The sequence below is a fragment of the Eschrichtius robustus genome, chromosome 9 (genome assembly GCF_028021215.1).
Source record: "Eschrichtius robustus isolate mEscRob2 chromosome 9, mEscRob2.pri, whole genome shotgun sequence".
Classification (NCBI taxonomy): domain Eukaryota; kingdom Metazoa; phylum Chordata; class Mammalia; order Artiodactyla; family Eschrichtiidae; genus Eschrichtius; species Eschrichtius robustus.
Genome location: NC_090832.1, coordinates 31,565,040 through 31,574,644, shown reverse-complemented (window position 1 = coordinate 31,574,644; position 9,605 = coordinate 31,565,040).

Sequence of the window (9,605 nt, the reverse complement as noted above, 5' to 3'; positions counted from 1 at the left end):
TTTTATATATAAACTACATCTACATATAAAAAATATATAATATATATTACACATTATTAAAATCACACATAATCACATCAACCAATGATTATAACAGTGAAACTCTATTAATTCATGGCCCCTGGGCATAGCTCTCCTTTGAATGTAATATTTGAACATAGGATTTGGAGAAATGTCAATCCACATTACTTTGGTTCAGAGTCAAATGTTTTTCTCAGGTGAATTTCAAAAATTTCAGGAAAATACTTATGTTTTAAGGATTTAAAAAACCCTTTCTATCAGAAAATTTAACTTATTGGGGTAAGTCAGGAAATGACTACTTGATATTTCAATAAATGCCTTGATTTTTTACAAATTGGTACCCAAAATGTGTAGCTGAGAATTAATGGAGCCTCAGGTAGGTGTAGTAAGAATCCATGTTAGCATCCATGACCAGTCATCACCCCAAGTCTTCTTGAGTTATTTTTTGTCTTTTGGCCAATAGAACTATATCATCTCTCAGGTGATGCAGTTGTCTTTCCTTTTTATTCTGCTGACATCAAAGTATGCGATCAACTAAAGTTTTGACAAGTGCTTTGTATATAAATGATAGTTTAATACTACAGAATTACTTGCTTTTTAAATAGAGGAAACGCATATTACTTCTGGTTTTAGTTGTACGTGTTTTGGTAAACAGGCGTATAAGAGGGACATTTTTGTGAGTTCCAATGTTACTGAATCAAGGATTGCAATTAATTCTTGTTTGTAGAAAGAGAACATTCTAACCCAAATGGGGTCAGCTAAGGTCTTGGGAGCAGACTTGGAAAGAAGGGAAATTTTAAATGTTGGCTTATTTTCCAGATTTAGTTAAGATTATGGAAATTTATTTTTTCAATGCCTTTCTCCGTTCGTCCTTCTCTTTTTATTCTTTCTTTCCTTCCTCTTTCTTTCTTTCTTTCTTCCTTCCTTCCTTTCTTTCTCTCTTTCTCTCTCTCTTTCTTTCTTCCTTCCTTCCTTCCTTCCTTTCTTTCTTTCTTTCTTTCTTTCTTTCTTTCTTTCTTTCTTTCTTTCTTTCTTTCTTTCTTTCTTTCTTTCTTTCTTCCCTTCCTTCCTACCTTTCTTCCCTTCCCTTCCCTTCCCCTGCTCTTCCCTCCCCTCCCCTCCCCTCCTTCCCTCTCTTCCTCCTTTCCTTCCTTCCTTCCTTCTTTGCTTTCCTTTCATGGTTTTTAGTGCCATAGTCTGAATTAAGGAAGCTCAGATTCTGTTCTTCCACAAAACATCAGAAACAAATGAGTTTTCTGGGCAAGTAGAAGCAGATGGCTGGAGATGAATGGGATAAAGAGGTGTACCTATTTATGGGCCAAGAATTCATCTTTAGCCCTTAATTTAGCTGGCATTTAGTATAAGAATGTCCATCAGTGTTTGATCATTTTAGAATAAGTACATGAAATTTCTCTCAGTCTATATTTATGCTTATAGATTTGACTGATCTTGATGCTATAAATCCCATCTGGTTTTGGCACTTGAGTTTATTTCCAAATTACATTTGGGTTCTTTGGAAATCTTCTTGCCCTAGGGACATCTCTTTCCTTCCTCCACCTCCATCCCCACCCCTGCATCACCACTACCCTACCACTACTGCTTGTCATCTGTTTACTTTGAGAGGGCTGGGCCTGGGAATGGAGACAGCACATAAACTGGAACAGTTTTCAAAAACACAAACAAGGCTGTTGGAAGAAACAACTTCCTTTTTACACAGCACCCTTGGAAGACCACAATCACTCCCTCAATCAGTGGACTCATGCTTGAACAAACTTCAAGACAGGAACAAACCTCAGCCTTCCAACGACAGAGGATTCATACAATTCTGACTTGTCCCAAATCCACGTTGTAAACGTAGCTGAATAACAACTAGTAAATCATGACACCAGGCTTAGACCTAGGCTAGTTCTGTTATTCTACGATATTATGTTTCTCAGTGTGTAAATTAAAGTTGCGTAGGTGTAGAAGAAATCTGGAGCGTCTAGCTAGTCCATCTCATATGGCCCCCTCCACTAAAGTATAATGTTCTATACGTCTAAGGGATAAATAAAGACCTTAAACAATTTTTCCTATTTCTAGAAATTAAGAAATTTTGCCTAAGATTTGCATAGTGTCTTCTCTATTTAATGTGTTAGCTGTAAAGTTTGTTTATAATAGTCTCCCAAGGAATCATCTCTTCTCTGTTGTGTTATGAGGTGGTAGTGAATTGATAAGACCATGAATTCCTAAGTTACAGCCACCGGGCTTTAAATCCTGGCTTCCTAGCTGTGTGACCTGGAGCAAGTTTCTTAAAACTACAACTTAGTTTTCTCATCTGTAAAAGGGGAATCATTTAGTACCCACCTCATGGAGTTGTTATGAGGATTCAATAAGTTACCAGATCTAGAATATGTGCAACAGAGGCTCTGCCATGGTAACATTGCCCTCTCTCAATCACATAGAAAGCACTCTTCTTGAATGAACAAGGCAATTGTTTCTGCTTCACTTGGGTTTGGGCACAATTTCAGTGACTCAAATTTGTGGATTGTGTCAGGTTGATCTTTGCCCTGTGATTTGGAGGTTTGACTCCTATATTTCCTGCCAGGATGAGTTAGTCACATTAATAGCACCCTCCATTATGGTTTGTGGTTGCCCTGATCTTTAAATTTGGTCTGCCTCTATTACAGTCCTTATTCATTGGTTAGGTCCAAGAATATTTTTATAAGTTATACACACATTAGCAATTTAAGGGGGAAGAAAAAAGAATGCTTAATCTTGTTACTCTGGGATACTGAAAAAACCAGAAACAGATTGTCCACAGTGGCTCTGATCAACTGGCTTTGGCAGTAGATTCATATGTTTCCTCCCGATCTGTCTGGATGTCATCTCAGAAAATGGACTTATTCTGATGATTTCATCATCAGCTATCACCTCAGATTGTGACTTCAGTCTCTTACAGCATTTCAGCAGAGTTTTCCACAAAATAAAAACAGAAATTTAGAATCAAATATGTAATCGATTACTTTGATACGAAATATCTTCCTCTCTTGCTGTCCCTTTGAGTCTGGAACCAACTACCTTTTCCTAGTCATTCAACAACACGTCTTGCCTGTTCAAGATCTTCTCATTAAATTTATTTATTCAACTAATGTTTACTGAGCTCCTACTGTGTTCCAGACACTGTTCTAGAGGCTTTGGATAATCAGTGAACAAAATCAACAAAGATCCCTGCCCTTGAGAAGCTTATGTGCTAGTGAGAAAGATAAACAATAAATAATAGATACAACAAATAAGAAAATTAAATTACATATGTTAGAAAGAGATAAATGCTATGGATAAAAAGAAAAAATAAGGCAGAATAAAAAAGGACCAGGACAATGGGTAGTGGAAATGTGGAGGATAGTTTGCTAAAAATAATAAATAGGATGGTCAGGGTAGGCCTCCTTGAGAAGGTGAGACCTGATAAAGAATTGGGGGAGATGACGTGCTGGCCAGGCAGATGCATGGGGAAGCTATGAAGTAATGTGCCTGGTATGTTCAAGGAGCAGTAGGAAGCCAGAATGGCTATTAAGAGAAGTTTCTTTTCCCCTCAGACCTCTCATAACCATTTCCTGCAATACACGGTAAGAATAAAAAACTAGATAAAGGAGATTTGTTAAAAGTTGCCACCAAATCAAAAAAGTGATCAAATTTTTTTCTTTCAGTTCTGTTTGACACTCTGAGTCATTCTGTCCCAGAATAAAATCTTCTTGTAGGCAGAGACAATAATGAATGGGGCCTACCAAGTCCTAATTAGCAATAACAAGTCTGTTAGCTATAATAACCTCAAGTGTAACCCTGCATTTTACCACCTATTCGTATTAGGATAAACCAAATGAAATTGCCATTCTTGTAATTCAGAAACTACTAAACATTGACAATTTCATATGGTTTGTCCTATACCCCATTTTGGTAACATTAAAATGACATGTGTTTCATTTTTGGCTAAAAAAACAAAATGAATAATTATTGATAACAGACAAAAATAACATGAAGTGTATTGATTTTCAGAGATATACTTTGACATTGTCATGGAGTTTTAATTGTTTGCTTCATGAAACATTTTTAAATTCATAAGTGTATGTACCAAACACTTTCACGTATCTCCTCATTTAATTTGATATAGTTATGATTACTCCCAGTCCACATGTAACAAACCTGATAAGAATAGAGATTGAATTATTTCCTTGAAACCACAAAGTTACTAGAATGTTGAGCCAGGATTGGACTCCACGTTTTTTGATTCTAAGTCCAGTGCTCATTCCATTTTATCATAATTACAGTCTTTTACTATCAATTAATCAAGATATTGAAGGATACAAGAACTTAAAAACCCAGGTCTTGCCTTTAAGGAGCTGATAATCCAGCCAGGGCAGTGTTTTCTAAGGTGATTTCTGTGGAATCCTAATCTACCGGTGTGACAGTTAATTTTACGTATTAGTTTGCCTGGGTCTATTCTGGGTATTTCTGTGAAGGTATTTTTGCCCCATTTAAATCTGTGGACTTTGAGAAAAACAGATTGTTTTTCATAATGTGGTGGGCCTCATCCAATCAGTTGACAGACTGAATAGACCAAAAGTCTGCCATCCTCAAGCAAGAGGGACTTCTCCAGAAGACTTTCTTAAGACTTCCTTTACAACATCAGATCTTCAGCCTTGAACTGAATATTGGCTCCTCCCTGGGTCCGTAGAGTGTTGGCCCACCCTGCAGACTTTGGACTTGCCAGCCTGCAAATTGTGTGAGCCAATCCTTAAAATCAATAGATCAATAAATATTATACATATTTAATATATATGTAATATATTATATATGTTATTTATATCTTATTAGTTCTGTTTCTCTAGAGAAACCTAATAGACCTGGAAAGCTCCATTACAAAACAGTTTATACGCTTAGAAAGTACTAAGCACTGTTATGTCCTTTGGAAATATACACAGTACACATTAATATACCAAAAGCTTCAAGGATTAGTTTTACTTAAAAAAAACTTTAATCAAAACAGAGAGTACCAGCAGCCTATGCATATAGTTCTAGTGTTCTAAAGAATACACGTTGGTAAATGTGGAGCAACAAAGCCAATTTGTATAAACTAGTACTACATGGAAAGACCTGCCAGGTGCTTTAGGAAAAGCACAGGGAAGAGGAAGTGTGCACAGTAGTCAGAGGCGGACCCTTGCATCACGTTGCGTGAACTCTGTGTTGTTCATTTTCATTGATAACAGGATAATTTAATGCCCGTTGTAAGGATTAAGTGAAATAACACATGAAATATGCTTAGAAAAGTGAAAAGTGCTTCAATTATAGGTTGATACTTGCTCTGAAAATTTACAGCAAGCCTATAGGTCCCAATGTGATAGAATTCAGACTAGTCTTAAAAATTAGATTGCAGAAAAAAAAGCATTTTAATGACCATGTAAAACAACCCATGAATTTTAAAATATAATTTTTTAAACCACAGTAGAGGTACTATTAGACACATTATTGAGATTCAGTTACGTTGTCAACTAGAGTCTTAGTGAAAGACTGGCTGATAGATCTTTGTTCTGTTCTGATGGACCTTAACTTCAGAACGTACGTTGACATCACTGTCTTTTAAAGTAGTTTTAGTGCATATATTGTATCACAATGATTTACTTAGATGCTTGTGAGCAATTTGAGAGTAAGACCCTTGTCTTACTCATCTTTGTACCAGTAACTACCAATGTGTCTGATTGAGAAGGGCTCAATAAATGCTAAGTTAAACTTATCTGGACCCGTTTAAGCTTATGTTAGAAAAATGCTAAGGGCTTCGGCTACACTAAACTATGCTTAGAGAGACTTTAGATGTAAGGATGTAATAACATGATTTGTCCTGCCATATGTTTAAACCTGAGTGAGAACAAATTCTGCTCAGTTCTGATCTTTCTTCTTTTCTCTAGCCACCCAGGTACCATGTAGATTGCCTGTAGTTTACAAGACACATGGACAGCAGACTAAAAAATTTATCTCATAATTAACTGCATTATATTCAGGTATGCAGAGGAGTCACCATATGCTGGTTGACAGGGAAAAAATTTAACCAAAATCTAGTCCTGTTTAAAGGCTAGTGTGACCTTACAATGTGAGTGATGTTTTGGAGAAGTGTTCAGATGCTCTAGGATGAAAATATTTAGTTCTCATATAGTGTCTCCCCCCTCCTTCTCTACTGCTTGGAGTCCAGGTTTAAAAGAAGTGGAGTTTCTGACCTTGTGGGGCTGGGGGGAGAGATCCCTGACCTCCTGTTGTCCGTGAGTGTGCGCTGGCTGGCATCTTCTGGCCTCAGAAGTAAGTTCCTTTCTGCCTTTCATGGAATTGCCCTATTCATCTCCAAGCTTGAAATCTACCGGTAGTGAACTCAAGGTCCATCCATCTGGCTTAGCCACCTCAGCCTCTGAGTCTCTCACGACATCCTCTGTCTATCTGGCTGGCCCTGAAATCCAGTCTTATCCCCTATTGTGGGATTTCCTCTCTCACACTGCTGGCCCTGAGCTCAGGATCCAGGCCACAGGGAAACTGAGTAGCTCAGGAAAGCTAACTTCAGGGGCTCCATCTGTCTACCACTCTGCTCTGTGTCTATGACTGCACCTTACATTGGATCAGGATAGCTTCCTCCCCAAGTTCACAATGCAAGACCACCTCCCTTGTACCCCCATAAGTTATTGTCTCATGAACCTAACATGTTTTGGGCTGCCAGAGATATAAAAACTGATACAAATATCTGATGGCTTCTTCTACCCTTTCTTTTTTCTCCTCCTTTCTGCAGTTCACCGAGGCCAAAAAGGAGCAGTCTTTTCTCCTTCTGGACCTTCCTCAATGAAAACTCTATGTTTTGGCAATCAAGTCAGTCCCTGAATATGTTAAAGGGGAGATGGAGCAATTTAGACAATCTTTTCCCCAAGTAATAATCTGCCATAAAGGTCTAGTTGTCTTTATGCAAAGTCCTATTTTTGAATATTAGAACACCAGCCTTTCTTTTGGTATTTGATAAAAGCATGCAAAACATTAATTTCTCCACTTCACCCGTATCCACATTTGGGCAAGTCAGGATGACGGCTTGTGCTCAAAATAGGCAAAAGAGAAAAATCACCTTAATGCTTTACAAAATGAATTTTTTTTTAAAATTTTATTTATTTATTTTTGGCTGTGTTTGGGTCTTCGTTTCTGTGCGAGGGCTTTCTCTAGTTGTGGCGAGCGGGGACCACTCTTCATCGCGGTGCACGGGCCTCTCACTGTCACGGCCTCTCCCGTTGCGGAGCACAGGCTCCAGACGCACAGGCTCAGTAGGTGTGGCTCACGGGTCCAGTTGCTCCGCGGCATGTGGGATCTTTCCGGTCCAGGGCTCGAACCCGTGTCCCCTGCATTGGCAGGCAGATTCTCAACCACTGCGCCACCAGGGAAGCCCCCAAAATGAATTTTTTTTGAGAAATAAAGATGCTTCTTGCTTAATGAGTTTATGGGGGGGTAGTTATTATTAGTTACTTAAAAATGTTGCACACAGTACTTGTGGACATAAAAGATACTGGAAATGAGGCAGGTAAAACTTTAGTATTTCTTCAATGCACTGAACCTTTCTAGGAAGACTTTAAATTCCTTTCTCACTTATTTTTCCACGCACACACAAAAATTATTTTTGAAATAATTATAGACTCACAGGAAGTTCAGAAAATAGTACGAGAGTCCAGTATACTCTTCACCCAGCTTTCCCCAGCGGTAACATCTTACACGACTATAGTAAAATACCAAAACCAGGAAATGTCATTGTACGGTATTGTTAACTAGCCCATTGGCCTTATTCAGATTTCACCAGTTTTCACATGCACTCATAAAATATTACTTGTTTGTATTTACACGGTCCCATTTTTCTACACAACCCTGAGAGTAGGTGCAGATGCAGCAAGTGAGGTTCAGAGAATGCAGAGTGTTGTCCCTCATCCAATATGATGCCTCTCTCTGAAGAGTATATGGTGGCCAACAGGATGAAACCAACTGTATTAAGGGTCCTGCCCTGAGACAATTCCCTTCTGGAGTCTTAACTATGCCCATCAGAGATTTGCTAAATTCACCTGAAACATTTGCGCCTTTTTTGAACTGCATATATTCCTAAGAGATTAACTCACTCAGTTCTTTATTTTTTTCTGGGACCTCAAGAAATGATAGATGCCTGAGATGTGGGTAACGCTTGGAGGATAAGATGCTAACGATAATGGGGAAGGACTAGCAAAGGGGAGTCAGAGGCTATCCAGGGCTAACATGCTCTCCGCCTTCACAGATTTGCTGGGGGAAAGCTGTATTCATTAGGTACTTCTGGGACAACCGTGGAATGTGGCCGCCTCAGACAGAGTGGGCAACTTGGGTTTTGAGACGCAATGGCATATGAAGAATTCAGCTATTAAAACCTAAAATTGTGATTGTCTTTATTTTAAAATAAGAATAACCTAGATAATATGTGAGCATAAATTTTGAAACCCCCAAAACAGCAAGGATGAAAGTGGAAGAGTTACACTCTTATGTTTCAAAAAGCAATAGGGAAAAACAGCACAGTGCACCATAAGGCTGGAAACCAGTGGTCTGGAGGTTTGAGTAGTGCCAATGAGGAGAAAAAATTTCCATAGAATTTCAATAACCAAGCAGAGTCAGAGTGACTCAAGACACGTCTGGAGTTTAGACTTATTTGATGGAAACTTTGTAGGCTGGGTTTTCCTCTTTCCCACTCTGACTTTACAAGCCAGAGCCCACATAATTGGAAACAGTAACTGGGCAATTACTAAATGGTTGCTGAGTAAATAGTTGGAAAAAAGCTTGAATTTGGATTCATGACAGCTATCAAGGTAAGTCTTCCTACCCTCATGTTATAGTTTATATACTAATAGGACACATGATTATTGAAGGAAAGTCAAAGTTTGCTATGTATTTCCAATTAAAATTCATCTTGATTTGTCAAGTGTTATACAAAAGTATAGAGGAAATTTTTTTTTAGATTTCTAAAAAAGTTTTCTTAAAAAATACTTTGCATTGGGAGGCTCCATGTGTTCTCGGAAGCCACTGCAATGTGCCTTCTGAGAGGGCATACAGAAGGCTCCCACGTAGAGGGAACTTAAGTTAAGGAGCCCCAGTCCTGTCACCAAGGGCTCCAGGAATGGCCAGCTCTTTCTTCTCGGGAGCCAAAGCTTGGGACAAGGACAAGCTGAGAGCAGAATTGAAAGAGTCCTTGTCACTTTCATATTGTGTATTTATTCATATATGTTTATGGGTGTACAATGACTTTGTGTATTTATCCATCTGGTGGAAATAATATTCTCTTAGCTACGAAATTTCACTTCCATCACCACCACCACACACACATACCTGTTTTATTGGGTGAATATTTTGATAAACTGCCTGAGAAGGAACATAAAACACTCACGGACCAGACTTAACCTGTGCTAAGTAGTTATTGGTCTGTTTTTTATGGCAATGGTGAGGGCTGTTGTTTGTGGAGGGTATTGCTGGCAACAAGCCCAAGGCTGGGTTTTGGACAGTAGAGAGGATTTTCTGACTGACACAGGAGA